Source organism: Pongo abelii, chromosome 6 (genome assembly GCF_028885655.2).
Source record: "Pongo abelii isolate AG06213 chromosome 6, NHGRI_mPonAbe1-v2.0_pri, whole genome shotgun sequence".
Taxonomy (NCBI): Eukaryota; Metazoa; Chordata; class Mammalia; order Primates; family Hominidae; genus Pongo; species Pongo abelii.
Genome location: NC_071991.2, coordinates 103,101,444 through 103,127,485, shown reverse-complemented (window position 1 = coordinate 103,127,485; position 26,042 = coordinate 103,101,444). Strand labels below are relative to the sequence as shown.

At 40.9% G+C, this 26,042-nt stretch overlaps 1 long non-coding RNA gene across 1 annotated transcript in view; it reads right to left on the bottom strand.

Moving 5' to 3' along the window:
- Positions 1 to 392: 392 nt before the first annotated feature.
- Positions 393 to 26,042, bottom strand: part of LOC103889344 (uncharacterized) — a 37,533-nt gene continuing 11,883 nt past the window's right edge. Inside the window, exon 3 of the long non-coding RNA XR_010140741.1 lies at positions 393 to 2,059. This is a non-coding gene — a long non-coding RNA (uncharacterized LOC103889344). The remainder of the gene's footprint in view (positions 2,060 to 26,042) is intronic.

Here is a 26,042-nt window from a genome sequence, read left to right as displayed (position 1 = left end):
TTCATCCAGCGTACTGCACATCCAGCCAATTTATTGGGCAAAGGCAAAAAAAATTCAAAAAGATTGGGCAGATAAAATGAATATGTCCACAAACAACAAAATGAGCGTCATAGGCATCAATGTGAAGCCAAGTGTTTGAGTACAAATATTCACTGGGACGAGTGCAGAGTCAGAGATATGAGGTTTGTCAACAGTCCATGTAAAAAAGACCTGGGAGGATTTTTCACTCATTAAAAGATCAACTTAAATTAACAATATATGTGTCTACCAAAAAGTAAAAATAAAAGTCTATAGCAGACTAAGCTATGTCATTAGAAGAGTTCAGAAGTTGTTGAAGTAATTACATCATTATATGAGGTGTCTGTTCAGATTTGGTTTCTGCCTTTTTTTTTTTTTTTTTTTTTTTTGAGACGGTCACCAGGCTGGAGTGCAGTGGCGCGAACTTGGCTCACTGCAACCTCTGCCTCCCGGGTTCAAGCAATCCTTCTGCCTCAGCCTCCTGAGTAGCTGGGACTACAGCACGTGACACCACACCCAGCTAATTTTCGTATTTTTAGTACAGACAGGGTTTCACCATGTTGGCCAGGCTGGTCTTGATCTCTTGACCTTGTGATGCGCCTGCCTCAGCCTCCCAAAGTGCTGGGATTACAAGAGTGAGCCACTGTGCCCAGCCGGTTTCTGCATTTTAAGAGGGACATTAAAACATTATTTCTATGGACAATGTATAAAACATTTAGTATGCTCCAGGAATAAGTAAATATAAACAACAGCATAAGTTTTGTGTCATTTAATAGTTATAACAGCTCTGGCAGGCACTAAAATCTTCGTTTTACATAAAAAGAGACTACAGCTCAGAAAGGCCAAGGCAACACTCTAACCAGGACTCAAACCCAGGTCCCCAAATCTATAGCCCTGGCCTTTGCATATGACATTCCTCCACTCCTAGCTAGATGTGGGAAGGCAAAACTCAGGATGAATGCTGCAGCCGTGAGCCCCACTGGGAACAGAGCTCTGCAGCAGCCACTCAATGCTTGGTACATGTTTATATAACTATATGGTATAATTTCAGCAGTTGAGCCAATCACTGGGCCCAAGAGGCTTATAGAAACTAATCAATGCTTGGTCATAAAGATAGAAAATAAAAATTAAAACTACAAACACTTCAGTAGTCACTAATAACTATTAAGTCAATAAATAAATTGACAATAGCACTCTTTAGTGGCAGAGGCACCTACCACTGCCTCGTCTAAGTTGTCTGTACCTTCTCTGTCCCACCACCTCGATTTTTGTTGAGCTTCCCCAATGGGAAAAAAAAAAAGTAGAAGAAACTCCAGTGTCACTTTTGGCCTAGGCTAGAACTCAGGGAGGCTGAAAGCGGGGAGGCCACAAAGACTGACATGGAACTTTCTGGTTACAATCTTTCACATTTCCAAACTGACAGAGGGAACAGCACAAAGGAAAATCAATGCTAAGAGCTCCAGCAGAAAGCAACCCAAGGCAGTTTCATTAGACTCAATCCCAGGAATTTTTCCTTATCTACTGCAAAGGAGAAAGTCACTATTTGAGGGAGCTAGGCCATGAATCTGGAGTTCCCGGCCACTGTTTTGCCATCTCTGCCTGGTCACGAAGGCCACACAGAGGAAAGCTCTGGGGGAGCTGGAGACAGACCACGTGTAGATGGCACTGGTACTGGTTACCGAGTGTGACTAATGAATTACCCCCAAAACGAAACCATACCGAGTGTGACTAATGAATTACCCCCAAAACGAAACCACTTAAAGCGACATGTTTACTATCTCACCTGTGCTATGGGTCAGAAATGCAGGAGCAGCTTAGCTGGGTGGTTCTGATTCAAGGTCTCCCCAGAGGCTGCGGTCATCTCAGGGCTCCCTGCAGGAAGAACTGCACTCACCTGGCAGCAGGTTTCAGAGCACACCTGAGTCTGAGCTCACTCACGTGGGCGTTGGCGGGCCTCAGGTTCTTGCTGAGAGCTGGAGACATCAGTTTCTTGCCACCGGGGTCTCTCCATAGGACTACTCCCAACATGACAACTTGATTCCTGCAGATGGAGGGCTCTATGAGAAGAGCAAGCAATGGCATGCAAGGCCCAGGTCACAGTCCCTCTGCAACCTAATCTCAGAAACAACATCCCATCATTTTTATTGTATTCTATTTGTTAGAAGCAAATCTTAGGTCCAACTACACTCAAGGGGAGGGGATTACACAGGGCATGAGTACCAGGAGGCCAGGACCATTGAGAGCCATTTGAGAGACTGCCTAACACAGTATCATTTGAGCCCCTGGAGCCAGCCATGCCTTCTCAGTTATGAGAGGTCTTCTCAGTTATGAGAGGTGATACATTCTTTCCTTGTAAGAATCAGTTCAAGTTGGGTTTCTGTCATGTCATGTGTAGCCCAAAGACCTCTTCACTAAAATGTTAATACGCATCCTGAAGGCCCACACCAATAACACCAGAGTGGCAAGAGAGGTCATCAGACAAGCTTCCCCTGGAGTGGATGCAATTCTTTTTTAGTTTTTATTGTTTTGTTTTGTTGTTTTGGCAGCTCTATGCCCAGTGCCTACCAAGCAGAATTCTTAACTGTTCTGTACAATCCTTGGTGGTATTTTTGGACTTATTCTGCCTGGTTATAAAAATCTAGCATTCTCAGATTCTTCTCAGCTAATTTAGCATGCCTGTGTGCAGTGTGAGAGCATGCCAAACTCAAAATTTTCCTGCCAAAAATGACAGTGACTAGAATTAGACCATCAGGAGTGCAATTAGTTTAGACATGCTATTAACACCCCAACCATGAACACAGAAGGAAAAGCTGGAAAAAATGGAAAGTTAAAAGAAAAATAAGTTAGCTCAGTTAATGGCAAACAATAAAATAAATTTCTACCCTGAATTCGATGTTGTTGTGGTTGTGGTTGTTTGTAAATGATGCAAAATTTTAACAATCACTTGCATAAATTTAGCAGAAAAACAACCTACCATGTGTCTCTGGCTAATAAACTATACTATGGAGAATACTGAGATTTGAGAATTTTCCCTTCCACACCCAGCCTTAAAATGTATTCTCTTTAGCACCCAATCATGGTGGATGATATCACTTAACTCTCAGACACTCAACCATGACATAAAAGCTGTATGAGTTGGTTTGCTTTATGAAAGATATCATTTGTGTATGTATTGCCTAAATATGTGTGTGTGTGTGTGTGTGTGTGTGTGTATGCATGTGTGTGTATCTGGATATATTTTTAAATACCGGATCTTACTACATTGCCCAGGCTAGAGTGCAGTGGCTATTCATGGGTGCAATCATAGCACATTGCAACCACAAACTCCTGGGCTCAAACGATTCTCCTACCTCAGCCTCCTACCTCAGCTGAGGGCACCACTACACTCACCTCATAAAACACATTATTTAAAAAAAAATTTCAGCCACTTTTTTTGAGACAGGATCTCACTCTGTTGCCCAAGCTCGAGTGTGGTGGCACAATCTCAGCTTGCTGGGGCCTCGACCTCCAGGGCTCAAGCCATTCTCCCACCTCAGTCACCTGTGTAGCTGGGACCACAGGTGCGCCCCACCATATCCAGCTAATTTTTTTTCTTTTTTGTAGAAACAGGGTCTATGTTGCGCAGGCTGATCTTGCACTCCTGGGCTTAAGTGATCCTCCCACCTTGGCCTCCCAAAGTGTTGAGATTACAGGTATGAGCCACCACGCCTGGCCAGTAATTATATTTTTAACAGGAGATGCTCACATGCACAACAGGGTTCCACTCTCCTCTACATCAGGGGTTGTCAAACTTGAGTATGCTTCCAAATCATCTGGGGGGCTTGTTGAAACACAGATGGCTGGACCCCATCCCTGAGTTTCTGATTCAGTTGGTTGGGGGTGAGGACCTAGAATCTGCATTTTGAACCAGTTTCCAGCTGATGCTCCTGCCGGTTGAGGACCAGTGCTCCAAAAGTTGAAGGGAACTTGTTCCTCTCACAGCCACTCTTAGGCCCCTGGCTCACTCATGGGGCTTCTAGAACTCTCACCCTTCTCTGGCATTGCTAATTCTCCAACTGCCATCCCTCTCTTTCAAGTCCATTCGTCCTAGCCACCAAGAAAGGCAACCCAATTTTGTGACATTTCTAGCATTTGTTAGCTTAAAAAATTTAATTTCTGATGACATCTTTCTCATTCTAAATAAATGTTCCTTTTTGTATCTAGTTTTTATTCCAAATTTTGTGCTCTCTTGCTTACAGACCACTCACATACACACAATTATGTCAACCTTCAGGCCCCACCAGACTAATAGTCCATTATCGCACTGCTATAAAGAAATACTTGAGACTGGGTAATTTATAAGAAAAGTGGTTTAATCGGCTCATGGTTCTGCAGGCTGTACAGGAAGCATAGAGGTTTCTGCTTCTGGGGAGGCCTCAGGAAGCTTCTGATCATGGCAGAAGGTGAAGGGGGAGCAGGCGTTTCTCATGACGGAAGCAGGAGCAAGAGAGAGCAAGGCAGGAGGTGCCACACACTTTTAAACAACCAGATACTACAAGAACTCACTATCATTACGACAGTACCAAGAGGATGGTGCTAAACCATTCATAAGAAACACCCCCATGATCCACTACCTCCCACCCGGCCCCATCTCCAATACTGAGAATTACAACTGAACATGAGATTTGGGTGGGGACATACAGCCAAAACGTATCAACCACAAAACCTGGACCTGCTTCACTGCATGGAGCTTTTCATAGGAGGGGCCTGAGAGAGGGAGACTACCTAAAGTAGCTGTTCAGTATCTCCACAAACTCCCCCTCCACCCTCTTCCACACAGACAGAGGGAAACTCCTCAAAAGGTGCTGACCTTTTAGAAGGAGATTTGTGCTAAGCACTGACTCCTGGAGGGGAGGTCACATGCCTTCAGCATGGCATGACGAAGGGACCCCCAACTAACACCGGTCAGGAGGACATTTCCAATCCCGCCAGGGCCAGGGCCAGGTGAAGCCAGTCAGGAACAATAGACCCTGTGAAGATTTAACAGCTGGTGCAATACCACAGCAGGTGTTAAATTAAGTCATGTTTTGAATATTCTCCTTGGAAGCCCAAAGATCTAGGGATAGAGCCAGAGAGAACTGTAACTAACATTTAGCCCAATCTGACTTTTACCCAGGCATTGCTCCCCTGGGCTTACTTACTTACCCGATCACAGGCTCTCTCCCCTACAACAAGGCAAGCTCCTAAACAGCAGCAGCTTTGGCCATCAGCATTACATGTAAAAATAGAAAGCTATAAACTGCAGGACTTTTTTCAGCCTTAAGATTATACTTGAAATCAGAAGCTACATGTTCCGGAGGAGCCAAGATGGCCAAATAGGAAGAGCTCCGGTCTACAGCTCCCAGCGTGAGCCACGCAGAAGACGGGTGATTTCTGCATTTCCATCTGAGGTACCGGGTTCATCTCACTAGGGAGTGCCAGACAGTGGGCACAGGTCAGTGGGTGCGTGCACCATGCACAAGCCAAAGAAGGGTGAGGCATTGCCTCACTCGGGAAGCATAAGGGGTCAGGGAGTTCCCTTTCCTAGTCAAAGAAAGGGGTGAAAGATGGCACCTGGAAAATCGGGCCACTCCCACCCGAATACTGCACTTTTCCGACGGGCTTAAAAAACGGCGTACCAGGAGATTATATCCCGCACCTGGCTCAGAGGGTCCTAGGCCCACAGAGTCTCGCTGATTGCTAGCACAGCAGTCTGACATCAAACTGAAAGGCGGCAGCAAGGCTGGGGGAGGGGCGCCTGCCATTGCCCAGGCTTGCTGAGGTAAACAAAGCAGCCAGGAAGCTTGAACTGGGTGGAGCCCACCACAGCTCCAGGAGGCCTGCCTGCCTCTGTAGGCTCCACCTCTGGGGTCAGGGCACAGACAAACAAAAAGACAGCAGTAACCTCTGCAGACTTAAATGTCCCTGTCTGACAGCTTTGAAGAGAGCAGTGGTTCTCCCAGCACGCAGCTGGAGATCTGAGAACGGGCAGACTGCCTCCTCAAGTGGGTCCCTGACACCTGACCCCTGACCCCCGAGCAGCCTAACTGGGAGGCACCCCCCAGCAGGGGCAGACTGACACCTCACACGGCCGGCCAGGTACTCCAACAGACCTGCAGCTGAGGGTTCTGTCTGTTAGAAGGAAAACTAACAGAAAGGACATCCACACCAAAAACCCATCTGTACATCACCATCATCAAAGACCAAAACTGGACAAAACCACAAAGATGGGGAAAAAACAGAGCAGAAAAACTGGAAACTCTAAAAAGCAGAGTGCCTCTCCTCCTCCAAAGGAACGCAGTTCCTCACCAGCAACGGAACAAAGCTGGACGGAGAATGACTTTGACGAGCTGAGAGAAGAAGGCTTCAGACGATCAAATTACTCCGAGCTCCGGGAGGATGTTCAAACCAAAGACAAAGAAGTTGAAAACTTTGAAAAAAATTTAGAAGAATGTATAACTAGAATAAACAATGCAGAGAAGTGCATAAAGGAGCTGATGGAGCTGAAAGCCAAGGCTCGAGAACTATGTGAAGAATGCAGAAGCCTTAGGAGCCAATGCGATCAACTGGAAGAAAGGGTATCAGTGATGGAAGATGAAATGAATGAAATGAAGCAAGAAGGGAAGTTTAGAGAAACAAGAATAAAAAGAAATGAACAAAGCCTCCAAGAAATATGGGACTATGTGAAAAGACCAAATCTACGTCTGATTGGTGTACCTGAAAGTGACAGGGAGAATGGAACCAAGTTGGAAAACACTCTGCAGGATATTATCCAGGAGAACTTCCCCAATCTAGCAAGGCAGGCCAACATTCAGATTCAGGAAATACAGAGAACGCCACAAAGATACTCCTCGAGAAGAGCAACTCCAAGACACATAATTGTCAGATTCACCAAAGTGGAAATGAAGGAAAAAATGTTAAGGGCAGCCAGAGAGAAAGGTCGGGTTACCCTCAAAGGGAAGCCCATCAGACTAACAGCAGATCTCTCGGCAGAAACTCTACAAGCCAGAAGAGAGTGGGGGCCAATATTCAACATTCTTAAAGAAAAGAATTTTCAATCCTGAATTTCATATCCAGCCAAACTAAGCTTCATAAGTGAAAGAGAAATAAAATACTTTACAGACAAGCAAATGCTGAGAGATTTTGTCACCACCAGGCCTGCCCTAAAAGAGCTCCTGAAGGAAGCGCAAACCATGGAAAGGAACAACCGGTACCAGACGCTGCAAAATCATGCCAAAATGTAAAGACCATCGAGACTAGGAAGAGACTGCATCAACTAACGAGCAAAATAACCAGCTAACATCATAATGACAGGATCAAATTCACACATAACAATATTAACTTTAAATGTAAATGGACTAAATGCTCCAATTAAAAGACACTGACTGGCAAATTGGATAAAGAGTCAAGACCCATCACTGTGCTGTATTCAGGAAACCCATCTCACGTGCAGAGACACACATAGGCTCAAAATAAAAGGATGGAGGAAGATCTACCAAGCAAATGGAAAGCAAAAAAAGGCAGGGGTTGCAATCCTGGTCTCTGATAAAACAGACTTTAAACCAGCAAAGATCAAAAGAGACAAAGAAGGCCATTACATAATGGGAAAGGGATTAATTCAACAAGAAGAGCTAACTATCCTAAATATACATGCACCCAATACAGGAGCACCCAGCTTCATAAAGCAAGTTCTGAGTGACCTACAAAGAGACTTAGACTCCCACACATTAATAATGGGAGACTTTAACACCCCACTGTCAACATTAGACAGATCAACGAGACAGAAAGTTAACAAGGATACCCAGGAATTGAACTCAGCTCTGCACCAAGCAGACCTAATAGACATCTACAGAACTCTCCACCCCAAATCAACAGAATATACATTTTTTTCAGCACCACACCACACCTATTCCAAAATTGACCACATACTTGGAAGTAAAGCTCTCCTCAGCAAATGTAAAAGAACAGAAATTATAACAAACTATCTCTCAGATCACAGTGCAATCAAGCTAGAACTCAGGATTAAGAATCTCACTCAAAACTGCTCAACTACATGGAAACTGAACAACCTGCTCCTGAATGACTACTGGGTACATAACGAAATGAAGGCAGAAATAAAGACGTTCTTTGAAACCAACGAGAACCAAGACACAATATACCAGAATCTCTGGGATGCATTCAAAGCAGTGTGTAGAGGGAAATTTATAGCACTAAATGCCCACAAGAGAAAGCAGGAAAGATCCAAAATTGACACCCTAACATCACAATTAAAAGAACTAGAAAAGCAAGAGCAAACACATTCAAAAGCTAGCAGAAGGCAAGAAATAACTAAAATCAGAGCAGAACTGAAGGAGAGAGACACAAAAAACCCTTCAAAAAATTAATGAATCCAGGAGCTGGTTTTTTGAAAGGATCAACAAAATTGATAGACCACTAGCAAGACTAATAAAGAAAAAAAGAAGAATCAAATAGATGCAATAAAAAATGATAAAGGGGATATCACCACCGATCCCACAGAAATACAAACTACCATCAGAGAATACTACAAACACCTCTATGCAAATAAACTAGAAAATCTAGAAGAAATGAATAAATTCCTCGACACATACACTCTCCCAAGACTAAACCAGGAAGAAGTTGAATCTCTGAATAGATCAATAACAGGAGCTGAAATTGTGGCAATAATCAATAGCTTACCAACCAAAAAAGAGTCCAAGACCAGATGGATTCACAGCCGAATTCTACCAGAGGTACAAGGAGGAACTGGTACCATTCCTTCTGAAACTATTCCAATCAATAGAAAAAGAGGGAATCCTCCCTAAATCATTTTATGAGGCCAGCATCATCCTGATACCAAAGCCGGGCAGAGACACAACCAAAAAAGAGAATTTTAGGCCAATATCCTTGATGAACATTGATGCAAAAATCCTCAATAAAATACTGGCAAACCAAATCCAGCAGCACATCAAAAAGCTTATCCACCGTGATCAAGTGGGCTTCATCCCTGGGATGCAAAGCTGGTTCAATATACGCAAATCAATAAATGTAATCCAGCATATAAACAGAACCAAAGACAAAAACCACATGGTTATCCCAATAGATGCACAAAAGGCCTTTGACAAAATTCAACAACCTTCATGCTAAAAACTCTCAATAAATTAGGTATTGATGGGACGTATCTCAAAATAATAAGAGCTCTCTATGACAAACCCACAGCCAATATCATACTGAATGGAGAAAAACTGGAAGCATTCCCTTTGAAAACTGGCACAAGACAGGGATGCCCTCTCTCACCACTCCTATTCAACATAGTGTTGGAAGTTCTGGCCAGGGCAATTAGGCAGGAGAAGGAAATAATGGGTATTCGATTAGGAAAAGAGGAAGTCAAATTGTCCCTGTTTGCAGATGACATGATTGTAAATCTAGAAAACCCCATTGTTTCAGCCCAAAATCCCCTTAAGCTGATAAGCAACTTCAGCAAAGTCTCAGGATACAAAATCAATGTACAAAAATCACAAGCATTCTTATACACCAACCACAGACAAACAGAGAGCCAAATCATGAGTGAACTCCCATTCACAATTGCTTCAAAGAGAATAAAATATCTAGGAATCCAACTTACAAGGGATGTGAAGGACCTCTTCAAGGAGAACTACAAACCACTGCTCCAGGAAATAAAAGAAGATACAAACAAATGGAAGAACATTCCATGCTCATGGGTAGGAAGAATCAATATCGTGAAAATGGCCATACTACCCAAGGTAATTTACAGATTCAATGCCATCCCCATCAAGCTACCAATGACTTTCTTCACAGAATTGGAAAAAACTACCTTAAACTTCATATGGAACCAAAAAAGAGCCCGCATCGCCAAGTCAATCCTAAGCCAAAAGAGCAAAGCTGGAGGCATCACACTACCTGACTTCAAACTATACTACAAGGCTACAGTAACCAAAACAGCATGGTACTGGTACCAAAACAGAGATATAGATCAATGGAACAGAACAGAGCCCTCAGACAGAATGCCACATATCTACAACTATCTGATCTTTGACAAACCTGAGAAAAACAAGCAATGGGGAAAGGATTCCCTATTTAATAAATGGTGCTGGGAAAACTGGCTAGCCATATGTAGAAAGCTGAAACTGGATCCCTTCCTTACACCTTATACAAAAATCAATTCAAGATGGATTAAAGACTTAAATGTTAGACCTAAAACCATAAAAACCCTAGAAGAAAACCTAGGCATTACCATTCAGGACATAGGCATGGGCAAGGACTTCATGTCTAAAACACCAAAAGCAATGGCCACAAAAGCCAAAATTGACAAATGGGATCTAATTAAACTAAAGAGCTTCTGCACAGCAAAGGAAACTACCATCAGAGTGAACAGGCAACCTACAAAATGGGAGAAAATTTTCGCAACCTACTCATCTGACAAAGGGCTAATATCCAGAATCTACAATGAACTCCAACAAATTTACAAGAAAAAAACAAACAACCCCATCAAAAAGTGGGCGAAGGACATGAACAGACACTTCTCAAAAGAAGACATTTATGCAACCAAAAAACACATGAAAAAATGCTCACCATCACTGGCCATCAGAGAAATGCAAATCAAAACCACAATGAGATACTATCTCACACCAGTTAGAATGGCAATCATTAAAAAGTCAGGAAACTACAGGTGCTGGAGAGGATGTGGACAAATAGGAACACTTTTACACTGTTGGTGGAACTGTAAACTAGTTCAACCATTGTGGAAGTCAGTGTGGCGATTCCTCAGGGATCTAGAACTAGAAATACCATTTGACCCAGCCATCCCATTACTGGGTATATACCCAAAGGACTATAAATCATGCTGCTATAAAGACACATGTACACGTATGTTTATTGCGGCATTATTCACAATAGCAAAGACTTGGAACCAACCCAAATGTCCAACAACGATAGACTGGATTAAGAAAATGTGGCACATATACACCATAGAATACTGTGCAGCCATAAAAAATGATGAGTTCACGTCCTTTGTAGGGACATGGATGAAATTGGAAATCATCATTCTCAGTAAACTATCGCAAGAACAAAAAACCAAACACCGCATATTCTCACTCATAGGTGGGAATTGAACAATGAGAACACATGGACACAGGAAGGGGAACATCACACTCTGGGGACTGTTGTGGGGTGGGGGGGAGTGGGGAGGGATAGCATTGGGAGATATACCTAATGCTAGATGACGAGTTAGTGGGTGCAGCGCACCAGCATGGCACATGTATACATATGTAACTAACCTGCACATTGCGCACATATACCCTAAAACCTAAAGTATAATAATAATAATAATAAATAAATAAATAAATAAAATCTAAACAGTGCTTACCTGGAGATAAGTAGAGAGTTTACCAAAAAAAAAAAAAAAAAAAATCTGAACAGTGCTTATCTGGAGATAAGTTTCCGTAGTTTAGAAATTCACTCAAACCTGGAAATTTCTGTGTGTCGCCAATGTAATAAAATAATATAGCTAAAAAAAAAAAAAAAAAAGAAGCTACATGTTCCAAAAATGGTCATTAAGAAACTTTAAAAAAATAAAAATACTATCACCACAAATGCTTTGAGAATAGCAAGCCCAGCTAGTCTCAGAGACACCAAAAAGATGAATTTTTGCCAAGTTGGAGTAAAAGCCCTTTCAAGCCAGATCATAAAACTGGGTGCTTCATTTGCCACAAGAATTCTTGTGAAATTCTATTTTAGCTGCCATAGTTTACTGTTACATAACCTTAACCCAGAGTCTATGACCCTTGTTTTACTATTTGCTGTAGAAAATTGAATTTGCTCATTGTACATTTGTTATGAAAAATTTGGTTACCATAATCTAACCCATTATTGGTGACTTATCTGATCGTATTACAACTAACCAAGCCAGGACTATAAAAAGTGATGTAGATTCACTTGGGGTTAGAAAAAGCAACATGAACTTTTCCTCTTCACGTAAGTCATGTAAAGTGGGTGGGCTGGTTGTTAGCTTTTTTAAATGATAATAGCAGAATAGTTTTTGAAAAGCAACGCAAGAGCTTGACACTTTCTTCCACCTAGGTCCCAGCATCTAAAAGAGTGTGTGGTACTTGACTGGTGCTCAGTAAATGTTTGTTGACTGACTTATTCATTGGCTTCTCATTAACGCTGAGAAGAAAAGTATCCGTTAGCACAGGGCTCAACTGGAGGTCAAAATGTTAGAGCAGAACTTTCCTGGGGTTCTCTGAAATAACTTTTATCAATTTGCCTCAAATCTTTAAATGTCTAAGCTTTCCTCAAACACGTAAGTTATTATCATGAAGGTGGCTGGATCCAGTGAGAGATGAAATGCAGTTATGAACTATATCCTTTAAAAATGGTCAAAACAGTGGATTAAACATGTCAAATACATGAAGCAGTAATTCAGGAGGCCACTAGAGGGCAATAAAGGGCCAGGAATTTATTCCAGAGCCAAGAAAGCACACTAAGGGCATGTGAATGACCTAATTCCCATTTAGGCCCAGTTTCTTTTCTTTTTTTTTTTAATTATTATACTTTAAGTTCTAGGGTACACGTGCACAACGTGCAGGTTTGTTACATATGTATACATGTGCCAGGTTGGTGTTTCTATGAGCCTGAGGGCAGAGGTGAGAACACTGCTGAAAAAAATGGAAAAGACAGAGGTGGATGATTTTTTAAAATTTAATCCAAATTAGCAAAGCACATTAATAAAGCAGGAAATGCTTAAAAGTCATGGACACAGGCAGCAGAGAACAATCACATTACTAGTAGTGTTAAATACAAGGTTGAAAATATCAAAGGCCAGGGAGAATATGCAAAATCAACACCTGAATCACTAGAAATTCTAGAATCTGAAGACAGAAAGCAAAGGGCACATGGTCTCATAAACCTAGGTGGACCCTCTCAGCCTGAAGTCAAATACCTTGCAGCGACTAGATACTCCTGAACTGTGTACTGTGATGAGGAAAAACCATTTTAGGCATTTGGGATTTATCTAACTTCTGTCATTGTCCATTATCCTAGAAGGCAGTACCCATTTACTAACCACATGCTCTTAACCTCTCTACGTCTCACTTCCCTCATCTGTTCATTGGAGCTAATAAGGATAGTCCAAAGTAGTTGTTCTTTTTATATGACAAATTCAATATAGACTTCTCATTATACAAAATGCAGTAATTTAAGCTAATCCAGACAAAGAATATCAAACATTTCTGCTGTCAAGCAGGCACCATTTACAACGCACTCAGCCAGTCAGCCTTGGGTACAACCAGTCATGTAACCTTTATGTTCCATGATGTTTGACAAGATTTGGTTGGGGGTGGGGGAGCAATGGGAGGAGGCGAGATGTATAATAGAAATTTGCCTCATTTCACACTTTGCACACAAAGCATGATTTTATTAATATCTTTATTGCACTATATCAAATTTCCATTAATTACATTTTAATTAAGTTAGCATGCCCTGTACCTATCCCACAACTGTTGTGAAAATGAAGAGTCCTGGGCACAAAGTAGACCTTGATAAATCTCAGCTGTTTATGTCAGTGAGCTATGGCTGTGTAAAAAAACACCCAGAACTCCATGGCTTAAAATAACAGGAATTTGTTAATTCTCCTTCATCTGCCAGTCAGCTGGGGAGGTGGCTAGTATAGGCAGGGCTGGGCAGTTCTGCTGATCTCCGTTGGGCTCATTCATACTTCTGTAAGCAGCTAGGGATTGAATAATCTAGGCTGAATGTAGCTCGGCTCCACCTATCTTTCCATCCCCTGGGGATTAGCAAATTAGTCGTAGCAATAACAGAAGTGCAAGAAAGCAAGTGGGAACACACCAATACTTGAGACTCAGACTCAGGACTAGAGGACCAGCACTTCTGCCCCATGCTATTAGCCATACCAATCACATGGCCAAGGCCAGGTTCAAGGATGGGGAAATAGAGTCTGCTAGCTGATACATACATACATACTATGCATCTTTTTTTTTTTTTGAGATGGGGTTTTGCTGTTGCCCAGGCTGGAGTGCAGTGATGCAGTCTCGGCTCACTGCAGCCTTGACCTCCTCTCACTTCAGGGCTCAAGCTATTCTCCCATCTCAGCCTCCCAAATAGCTGGGACTATAGGCACACACTACCATGCCTGGCTAATTTTTGTATTTTTTGTAGAGATGGGGTTTTGTAATGTTACCCAGGTTGATCTCAAACTCCTGGGCTCAAGCAATCCTCCCATCTCAGCCTCCCAAAGTGCTGGGAGTACAGATGTGAGCCACCATCCCCAGCACTTTTTTTTTTTTTTTTGTCGTCTCCCACAACTAGAGTGTGAATGCCTTTAAAACAGGGATCCCGTCTTATTCCCATTTCACCATTGAGGAAACAAAGGCAAGGGAAAAGCCACATAGCTATGAAATGACAGAAGCAAGATCAAATTAAGAAAATTTGGATCCAAAGTCTGTGCTATTAATCACTACACTATATTAACTCTCCTAATCAAAGACATGTAAGTAAATGTATGCTGTGAAAGATTCTCAACCCCAAATTGGGCCTAAATATTCTAACCCTTTTTTCCTGAAGCAAGATTGTCTGGAGGAAGCATCAAATCACTGTTTACTATTGGATCAGATGGTAACACGGAAGGGATGCATTGAGAAAACTGCATTTATTAGAAAGACCAGAAGAGTCCATGAAACAACCCAGAAAGATCATCTGGTCCATCCCTCTGCCTCCAGGCAAGACTGCACATGAGTCTTATTAGGAGTACTTCAGTCAGCTGTAATTTTTAGCCTTCAGAGCCTATTTCCACAACCACCTCTGGAAATGCATATCAGTGTCTCATAATTCCATCAGCAAATTTTCTTAATGTTAGACCTAAATCATTCAGTTTAATTGCACCATGATTTGGATCAGCTCTCCTTTGTAAGGTTTAGATCAGGGGTTGCAAACTGTCAGACTGGGCTGAAACCATCCTGCAGACATATTTTGTTTTGCCTGAACTGACAAAAATGTTTAAATAATTGCCAACATTTAAAAATAGAGAGAATTCTATTAAAAATCCAGCTCTTCTCGAAATAAGTTCCCTGAAAGGGTTTGCTTATAAGCAGAATTATCTACTCTTCTTAAGTTTGGTAAAAGTCACCTATAAAACCTTCTGAACTTGGTGTCTTCAAGGGATGATATTAACAACTGATCCAATTTGGTTAAGATCATAAAACTATTCATTTTTCTACTTATTCTTAAGTTAGTTATATTTTTCTAAGAACGTAATAATTTAACCTAAGCCTTCCAATTTATTTGCAAAAAGTTGTTCATAATTTCCTTTTACTATCGTAATATCGTAATGTCTGCAGCATCTGTTTTTTTATTTCCGTTTTCATTCCTATCATTGTTACTTACATCTTTTCTCTTTTTTATGGAATAATTTTGCCTGAAGTCTATTTTATTGCTTTTTTTCTATGAACCAGTTCTTGGTTTTGTTGATCTTCCCTCCTGTATCTTTCTTTCCTATGTCAATATAGTGCTCTTACTATTTCTAAACTGCTCTTTTTCTTTGGGTATGATATGTCAGGTTTATTCTTACATTTTTTAAGTTGGAATCTTAGCTCATTGATGTTGAGCCTTTCTTTTCTGATATAACCACTTAAACTATCCATTTCTGGGTGTCATTTTAGCTGTACCTCACAAGTTTTGATATGTTGTATTTTATTGTTCAACTTTAAAAATATTTACATCAGAATTTTTTCCTTTGACCCATGAAGGGTGATGGATTTGGTAAAATAGCATTTATCCTCTTTCTACAAACCTCTTTCTACACTACAGAAGTACTACAGAGTCCAAAAAGTGAAAAACTTCATATGTCAGACTCCCTTGCAGCTACAGTTCTGAATGTGAACTAGGTTCCTCTACTGGACACACCTACACATGATTTGAAAGGAGGAACAGAAGTAAACGCCCCCTTCCTGCTGACAGGCAAGGTCATGGAATGTTTTTTCTTCCATAGCACTCCTATGTCTAGTCTCTCTGGGTTTTTTGAGTGTTAAGAGTAGGTTTTGACGGTGGCAGCACTGAACTCAGAGTTCTCATGTGCAGGCACTGGCTTTGTGGGTGTGCAGCAGCTGTGATGGCAGCAGGGGCTGCTTCCTGATCCCTGGGCTATGACCTGAATGTTCATATCCCCTCAAGCTCATACACTGATATCTATCCTCTAAAGCAAGTGTTAAGAGGTGGGAGTCTTTGGGAGGTGACTATGCCATAAGGACTCCACCCTCACAGATGGGATTAGTGCCCTTAAAAAAGGCTTGCCAGGTGCAGCAGCTCACACCTGTAATCCCAGCACTTTGGGAGGCTGAGGCAGGAGGATTACTTGAGCCCAGGAGTTCAAAACCAGCCTGGGCAACACAGTAAAACCCTGTCTTTACAAAAAAATACAAAAATTAGCTGGGCATGGTGGTGTGCTCCTGTAGTCCCAGCTACTTGGGAGGTTGAGGTGGGAAGATAGCTTGAGTCCAGGAGGTTGAGGCTGCAGTGAGCTGTGATCATGCCAGTGCACTCCAGCCCAGGCAATAGAGTGAGACCCCCACCTCAAAAAAAAAAAAAAGAAAAAGAAAAAGAAAAAGAAGTAAAAAAAAAAGAGGGTTGCACCATACGAGGACACAATGGGAAGGCGCCACTTATGAAACAGGCCCTCACTAGACACACATTCTTCTGGTGCTTTGATCTTGGGTTTCCCAGCCTCCAGAACTGTGAGCAATAAATTTATATTGTTTATAAATTGCCCAATCTAAGGTATTTTGTGATATCAGCCCAAAACAGACTGAGAAGCCTGGATCACGGTCCAGTAGCCTGTTCAACTCAACAGTTCCCAGTGGCACAACAGCTGCCACAGGAAACCTGCACAGCACCCTGGTTCCCATCCTCCTGCCCTGGCAGATTCCAAGGCAGTGCCCTTGAGATATTGTTCTGGGTACCATCTCCATAAACCCCACCTAAAGTTCAATTCTCCATGCCTTCCAACAATTTTGTAATCACCTGATTCCTAGTATGAAGACCTTTTCTGCTCAAAATAGCTACAGTGATTTTTTGATTTGAGCACTGAATGATACAGAGAACTTTTTTAGTTTTAGGTACTTATATCTCACAACTGGACTGTTGTCAAAGAATATGTTCTATATGGTACTGAATTTCCAAAATTTGTAAAAGCTAGATTTGTGATCTAGCATGTGGATAATTTTAATATTTCTTATGTACTAGCAAAAGATGCATATTCTCCAACTGTTCCTGTATGTTCTTTACACAGTGCATGCTAATTGTGCTGTTCAAATCTCCTATATCCCACTGATTTTTGTCTGCTTAATCCAAAACTTACTGAGAGCAATGTGTTAAAATTTTGCACTATAATGATGGATTTGTCACTTTCTCCTAGATTTGTCATTTTGCTTAAAATATTGTGATACTGTGTTATTAGATACATACAAGTTTAGAATTATTATAACTTTCCAGTAAAGTCTATCTTTAATTATTTTGAAGTTACCAGCTTTTCTATCCTTTGACTTTGCACTTTTTTGTATCCTTATGTCTCATTTAATGGCATAATTTTATTTAAATCCAATCTGACATTCTTTACCTTGTAACTGAATTGTGGTACATTTACCTTTGTTGGGATTAAAGGTAAGTTTCCATTTATTTTTACCATCTTAATTTTCTACAGATCCCTATTGTAGATTACTGACTGCAGGTTTCTACTGATCTACTGATTGTTCTTCTCTTTCTCTATTCCTCCTGTTTTACCCCCAGATGTTTTAAGATGCATATTCTTATAAAGACTAAAGTTAATCAATATCCTTACCTTCCTTCCAAACAATACTAGAAGGATAGAATATGTTTTTGCTAATCATAACACTAATAACTTATATGCTATTTTTTCAGTATTTTGGGCCTATTTTGTTTTGCCTCCACAAATACAGACTTATTAATATCATTATTTTACAGGGTTAATGTTAGTTTATCGGTATCCACACATTTACCAGTGTCTGTGTTTATCATTTTTTTTTTTACCTCTCTGGAACCTTCTCTTTCTTCCTAAAGTTCATCCTTGAATTTTCTTCTGGTAAAGGTCTATTATTAAATGCTCACATTTGGGTTTTTCTAAAAATCTCTTAATTTTGTCCTAATACTTGAGAAATATTGTGTGAGTATTGAATTATGGTTTGAAAGTTATTTTCTATTATTAAATTGAAGCTATTATGCTACTGTCTTCTGGCTTCCATTTTTGCTATTCTTCTTAAATAGAAAACCAATAACAAGTAAGGAGATTGAATCAGTAATAAAAAGTCTCCCAACAAAGAAAAAGTTCGGGGCTGGATAGCTTCGCTGCCACTCTACCAAACTTATAAAGAATAACTAACACCAATTTTCCTCAAACTTCCAGAAAACTGAAGAGAAAAGAATTATCCCTAACTCATTCTATGATGCCAGCATCACCCTGATACCAAAACTAGACAAGAACACAACAAAAAAAGGAAACTATAGGCCAATATCCCTGATGAACACAGAGACAAAAATCCTCACCAAAATATTAGCAAAGTGAATCCAACAGCAGGTCAAAAAAAGATAATACACCATGATCAAGCAGGAAATATCTCAGGGATGCAAGAATGGTTCAACATGGACAAATCAATAAACATGATTTATCAATTGAATCAAGGACAAAAACCATATGATCATCTCAATAGATACAGAAAAAGCGTTTGATAAAATTCAACATCTCTTTATGATAAAAACTCAACAAGCTAGACACAGAACATATCTCAACATAACAAAGACACAAAGCCACAGCTAACGTCATACTTAGTGGGGAAAAGCTGAAAGCCTTTCCTCTAAAAACTGCAATAAGACAAGGATGTTCACTCTCACCATTCCTATCATAGTACTGGAAGTCTTAGCTAGAACAATCAGGCGAGAGAAAGAAATAAAAAGCATCCAAATGCAAAACAGGGAAGTCAAATGGTCCCTCATTACGGATGGCATGATCTTCTATTTAGAAAAACCTAAAGACTCTACCAAAAAAACTCATGGATCTAATAAATTAACTCGGTAAAGTTGCAGGATACAAAAATCAACATATAAAATCAGCTGCATTTCTATACACCAATAATGAGCTAGCTGAAAAAGAAAATCAAGAAGGCAATCCCATTTACAACAGCCACCAAAAAAAAAAAATACCTAGGAATAAATTTAACCAAGGAGGTGAAAGACCTCCACAAGGAAAACTATAAAACACTAATGAAATAAATTAAAGAGGACACAAATGGAAAGACATCCAACGCTCATGGATAAGAAATCATATTGTTAAAATGATCATACTACCCAAAGTAATCTATGGATTCAATGTAATCCCTACCAAAATACCAATAACATTTTTCACAGAAATAGAAAAAAAAATCTTAAAATTTATATGGAACACAAAAAGAGCCCAAACAGCCAAAGCAATCCTGAGGAAAAAGAATAACATTTGGAGGCATCACATTACCTAACTCCAAAATATATTACAAGGCTATAATAAACAAAACAGCATGATAGTGATATAAAAATAAACACTTAGATCAATGAAACAGAAGAGAGAAACCAAAAATAAATTTATGTGTTTACAGCCAACTGATTTTTGGCAAAGGCAATAAGGATATATACTGGAAAAAGGACAGTCTCTTCAATAAACGGTGCTGGCAAACTGAATATCCATATGCAGAAGAATAAAATTAAACCCCTGTCTTTCACTATATACAAAAATCAACTCAAAAATTGATTAAAGACTTAAAGGTAAGACCCAAAACTATAAAACTACTAGAAGAAAATATAGAGAAACACTAAGACATTCACCTAGGCAAAGACTTTATGATTAAGACTTCAAAAGCACAGGCAACAAAATGTGTATCCACACAGACAAATGAAACTGTATTAAACTAAAAAGCTTCTACACAGCAAAAGAATCAACAGAGTGAAGAAAAAAACCTGTTTAATGGGATAAAATATTTGCAGACTATTCATTCAACAAGAGACTAGTATCAAAAGCATACAAAGAGCTCAACAGCAAAAAAGAAAAAAACTAAATTTAAAAATGGGGCAAAGGACAGGAATAGATATTTCTCAAAAGAAGACATACAAATGGCCAACAGGTATATTTAAAAATCCTCAACATCACTAATCATCAGGGAAATGCAAATCAAAACTACAATGAGATATAATCTTACCCCAGTTAGAATAGCTATTACCAAAAAGACAGAAAAGATGCTGAGGAGCATACAGAGAAGAGAGAACTCTTTTACACTGTCGGTGGGCACGTAAGTTAGCCATTATGGAAAACAGTATGGATATTTCTCCAAAAAATGAAAAATAGAACTATCATATAATCCAGCAATCTCACTACTGGGTATTTACCCAAAGAAAAAGGAATCTGTATATCAAAGGGACGCCTGCGCTATTCACAATAGCAAAGATATGGAATCAACCTATGGGTCCATCAATAGATGAATGGTAAAGAAAATTCAGTAATATGTACCCAATGGAATACTGTTTGGCCATAAGAAAAATAGAATCCTGTCATTTGCAGCAACATGGATGAAATTAGAAGTTATTATATTAAGTGAAATAAGCCAGGCACAGAAAGACAAATATCACATGTACTCACTCATATGTGGGAGCTAAAAAAATTTCATCTTGTGGAGGCAGAGAGTAGAATAATACTTGCCAGAAACTGGGAGGTGTGTTGGGGCAAGGAGAATGAAGAGAGGTAGGTTTATGGGTATGAACATACAGTTAAGTAGAAAGAATACATTCTAATGTTTGTAGTAGAGTAGGGTGACTAGAGTTAACAACGTGTTATATATTTCAAAGCCATAGAAGAGAGGACTTGAAATACTCCCAACACCTAGAAATGATAAATGCTTGAGGCAGTGGATATCCTAAATAATGACTTGATCATTACATAGTCTGTGTGTGTAACAAAATATTACATGTTCCCGATAAATATATACAAATATTATATATCAAAAAAATTAGGGTGGGCACAGTGGCTCACGTCTGTAATCCCAGCATTTTGGGAGCCAAAGGCCAGTGGATTACTTGAGGTCATGAGTTCGAGACCAGCCTGGCCAACATGGTGAAACCCCATCTCCACTAAAAATACAAAAATTAGCCAGGCGTGGTGGCACATGCCTGTAGTCCCATCTACTTGGGAAGCTGAGGTAGGAGAATTGCTTGAACCCGGGAGGCAGAGGTTGCAGTGAGCCAAGATTGAGCCACTGCACTCCAGCCTGTGCAACAGAGCAAGACTCCATCTCAATTAAAAAAAAAAAAAAAATTAAGACTCAACCTTCTCTAATTGCTGTTTCTTTTTAATATGGCTATTTTTACGATCTCATCTTTGTGGTGGTGTTCCATGGTTTGCTTATGGTGTGTCCTGGTAGATTTATTTTTTTATTTTTTTATTTTTTTTCTTTGAGACAGAGTCTCACTCTGTCGCCCAGGCTGGAGTGCAGTGGTGCAATCTCAGCTTACTGCACGCTCCACCTCCCAGGTTCATGCCATTCTCCTGCCTCAGCCTCCCAAGTAGCTGAGACTACAGGCGCCTGCCACCACACCCAGCTAGTTTTTTGTATTTTGGGTAGAGACAGGGTTTCACCATGTTAGCCAGGATGGCCTCCATCTCCTGACCTCGTGATCCACCCACCTCGGCCTCCCAAAGTGCTGGGATTACCAGCATGAGCCACCGCGCCCAGCCTTATTTCTATCTATACTACTTGATATTTCTTGGGCTTTCTAAATCTGATGAAATCTGTTTCATCAAATTTGGAAAATTCTCAGCCATTGTCTCTTCAACATTGTCTCATTGACATTGTCTGCTTCTGAAACTCTAGCTGGTCATCTATTAGACACTCTTCTCTATCCTCTATGTCTTGTTACCTGCCTCGTTTTTGTGTCTTTATCCCTCTGATCTATGTTATGGATAACTTCTTTGAATTTATTTTCCCGTTCACTAGTTCTCTCCTCAGCTTCATCTAAAATCTGATTTATTAAATCTATCCTTGGAGTTTTTATTTTCAATTATTAATTTTTTATTGCTAGAAATTTTATTTCTTTTGCAAATTTGCTTGGTCATGCCTTACAGTCTCTTTTCCAATATTTTTAAGTTGCTTTTATTTAGACATATTATATATAGCTATTTTATACTTTGCATCTGATTATTTTAATACTCAAAGTCTTTAGAGTCTATTTTGGATATCGATTTTTCCAACTGGCCTTCAGTCAGGTGCCTCATTTCCCTTTTCTTTTTAAGATTTTTGACCTTGAAATGCTCACTTACTTAAAAGTAAAGAAATTCACCATAGGAAATCTCTGAAGCCATTGTTCAGATTGCAATCCTCCAGAAAGTTTTTATGTTTGCTTCTGCCATTTTCCTGGGGACACTATCAACCCAGAAGCATTCCTTTTTTTTTTTTTTTTTGAGATGAAGTCTCGCTCTTTGTCCCAGGCTGGAGTGCAGTGGTGCGATCTCGCCTCACTGCAACCTCCATCTCCTGAGTTCAACCAATTATCCTACCTGTCTCCCAAGTAGTTGGGCTTACAGGCGTGCACCACCACACCCAGCTAATTTTTGTATTTTTAGTAGAGATAGGGTTTTGCCATGTTAGCCAGGCTGGTCTTGAACTCCTGATCTCAGGTCATCTGCCCACCTCTGCCTCCCAAAGTGCTGGGATTACAGGCATGAGCCACTGCACCCAGTCTCAACCCAGAACCATTCTAAATGTAATTATCTGTTTGAGGTTTTGTTTTTTACCACATAGGTTACATAAATTTGGACCACAACTCTGAGAGAGCCAGCTTGTCATTACAAATTCTCGTGGGAGATATTTTTATTCCCTCTCGTCCGGTGTCAAGGTTGAAACAGGCAATTCTCCTTACTATCCTCTTCAGCGTATTAGGTTTATTTCTTGCTCACTCATACCATCAGATTGTAGCCTGTTGGGTTCTCACCCTTACACAGAAGAGTCTCCTAACATAGACTCACCCCTTGGGTAAGCCCTAGCCTTATCGCCTACCCTCTGATCTCCCCTGCAGCTATCAAAAAGGAAGCTGAAAGTCTCCTGTCTGTGGCGGAAACCCGTGTTATTACTTCACAGGATTCCTGCTTCCTTCTTGTTTTTTGACCTCTCCAGATTTCTTTCAAAGAAGCTCAGTATTACATGTTTTAAATATGTTGTTTTGTCTAGCATTTTATTTCCAGTTTTCAAGTGGAAGATAATTTAGAGTGTTTAATCTTCCATGTGGACAGAAACAGCTATCCCACCCCATGAGGAGTAGGTCACTGGAAGAGTGATGGGTGGGGTAGGGGTCCTCTGATTATGTCCACAAGTGGCCAGTGGCAGTAGTTCTGGGCCACTATTCCTGGGGCCAGTTTGGCCTCTGCAAGATTCTGAGAGAGCCAACTACTAAGGGCTCAGCCTTAGGAGGGTGTGACTATCCAAAACTACACAAGATGATTAGAATTACCTTTTTTCTAAAGAACTGCTGCCATGGCAAAGCTTCTCTTTATAGATGTATTCTAACTAACAAATGAAACAACAAAGAGATTATTGTTTCAGAATATCACCGTTTTGCAATGGCCAATGAGTTAGTCCACGCAGACATTGAGAATCGATGGTTGCTAACATCACGCACATAAAAGAGAGATTACGAGATGAAAGAAGCCTCACCACCTAGCGTCTTACCAAGGGCTCAAGCCTGAAGGTGAGCCAGCCTCTGGATCCAGCTGCCCATCTGCAGGATCACGGAGGTCAGAGGAACACACGAGATGACTACGTACACGCAATCTAAGATCCAGATCACAGGTCAGGTGGCCCAGATTCTTAAGCCCATACATTTAAAGGGAAAGGAAAAGATGGAGGGGAACACATAAATTAAAAATAACTTGAGGACACATGACAATATTCAAAAGGGGAAACAATATTAAACTACAGTGTCTAGGACTACACATTTAGATGACAAACTAGAAAGAAATGCAAATAAGTAATTGCTATAAAAGTCAGAACAGTGGTTACTTACGGGTGTGGGAGGCTGCTGTGTTTGGGTGTCCACGTTGTAATCATTAAGCTATGCTTCTCTTTTGTGTGGTTTTCTATAGCTGGTTTTATTTCACAGTAAAAAGGGTTTTGTTAAACAGTCAGAAGGGGGCAATTATTCCTATCTCAAAATATTATCTCACTGCTCAGTCTTTACTGGTTCAACCCTGCCTGAAGCATTCAATAGCTTTTTGAATTAGACTTTAAGGAACCCAAGGCAACCTGATAACACTCTTTCCAAACATATGGGCAAAGATATACTGTTTTTTATACACACACACGTACATACACATAGCATTCTTCCCTCCTGCTGAGACCTCATCCCTGTTGTCCTCTTCCCAGAATGTCCGCACCTCCTCAGCATCCTGGCTGCATCGGCTGCTTTTCCACAACCTCCCTGATCTCTAGCTGAATGTGAGCCCATCACTATCTGGTGCTCGCTTGTGGGATATGTCTGTATCTGTCTCATTTTGTAATGACTTCCCCTCCTTCTGAGTTATATGATTATAAACTCCTGCAAGCAGAGAGTACATAACTTGTTTCACGTGTCCCTTTTAGTATGCGCACAATATTTTGCACAATATGGCCATTGAGAAGCATTTCTTGTTAAGTACAAGAAATTTACGGTCTTTCTTGCCTGGCAATTAAGTTAAAAAGCAACGGATGTCTCTATCATTGCCTTTTTTGTTTTTTCTTTCTTTTTTGAGACAGAGTCTCGCTCTGTTGCCAAGCTGCGGTGGCGCCATCTCGGCTCACTGCAACCTCCCCTCCTGGGTTCATGTAATTCCCCTGCCTCCGCCTCCAGAGTAGCTGGGACTACAGGGGCACGCCACCACACCCGGCTTTTTTTTTTTTTTTTTTTTTTTTCAGTAGAGACGGGATTTCACCATGTTGGCCAGGATGGTCTGGATCATCTGACCTCGTGATCTGCCTGCCTTGGCCTCCCAAAGTGCTGGGATTACAGGCGTGAACCGCTGCGCCCGACCCTATCATTGGTTTTTTAACAGTCATGTTGCTCATTCTGTGTTAATGGAGCATTGATTTTACTTAGCATTCAGTTCTAAGTCACAAAAGTCTGTAATTTGCTTGTCAGCTTCTCTCTGTTAACAGACCTTAAAGAAGTACCAGGAATTGGCCAAAGCTTTGAGGATAAGCACTAGTGGTATTGGCAGCGACATTCCAGCAGAGGGCAGCAGAGGGCTGAGCGCTGGGCAGCTGCCTGCCGCAGGGCTCCTTGCTCCCGGGATGTATTTGAGAGCTGAGGCAAGGCGGGCGGGCGCACTCCAGGAAATCTCCTATTTCAAGGCAGAAAATGTCTAGAATCAGAGAACAAGCAAAGCTAGAATGTACCATGGGCCTCTTTGATCTGAAAGAGATCATAGTTCTGATGGGATCTGTACTTGTTCTAAGTTCAGCCTCTGCTGGGGATGGAGGTCAGATGACTCCTGGTTTTTTTGGTTGGTTGGTTGGTTTTGAAATGGAGTGTCGCTCTGTCGCCCACGCTGGATTGCAATGGCGCAATCTCAGCTCACTGCAACCTCTGCCTCCCGGGTTCAAGCGATTCTCCTGCCTCAGCCTCCCGAGTAGCTGGGATTACAGGTGTGCACCACCACACCCGGCTAATTTTTGTATTTTTAGTAGAGACGGGGTTTCACCCTATTGGCCACTCTGGTCTTGAACTCCTGACCTCAAGTGATCCGCCTGCGTTGACCTCCCAAAATGCTGGTATTACAGGCGTGAGCCAGGGTGCCCGGCCTGTTTTTTGTGTTGTTTTAACATAACATCCTGAAGCAACCTTCCTCCTGACTCAACATCTGCCTCCTGGAAAGCCACCTTCCTTCCTCTGAGGGGCAGCTTCTCCTCTGTTCTAAG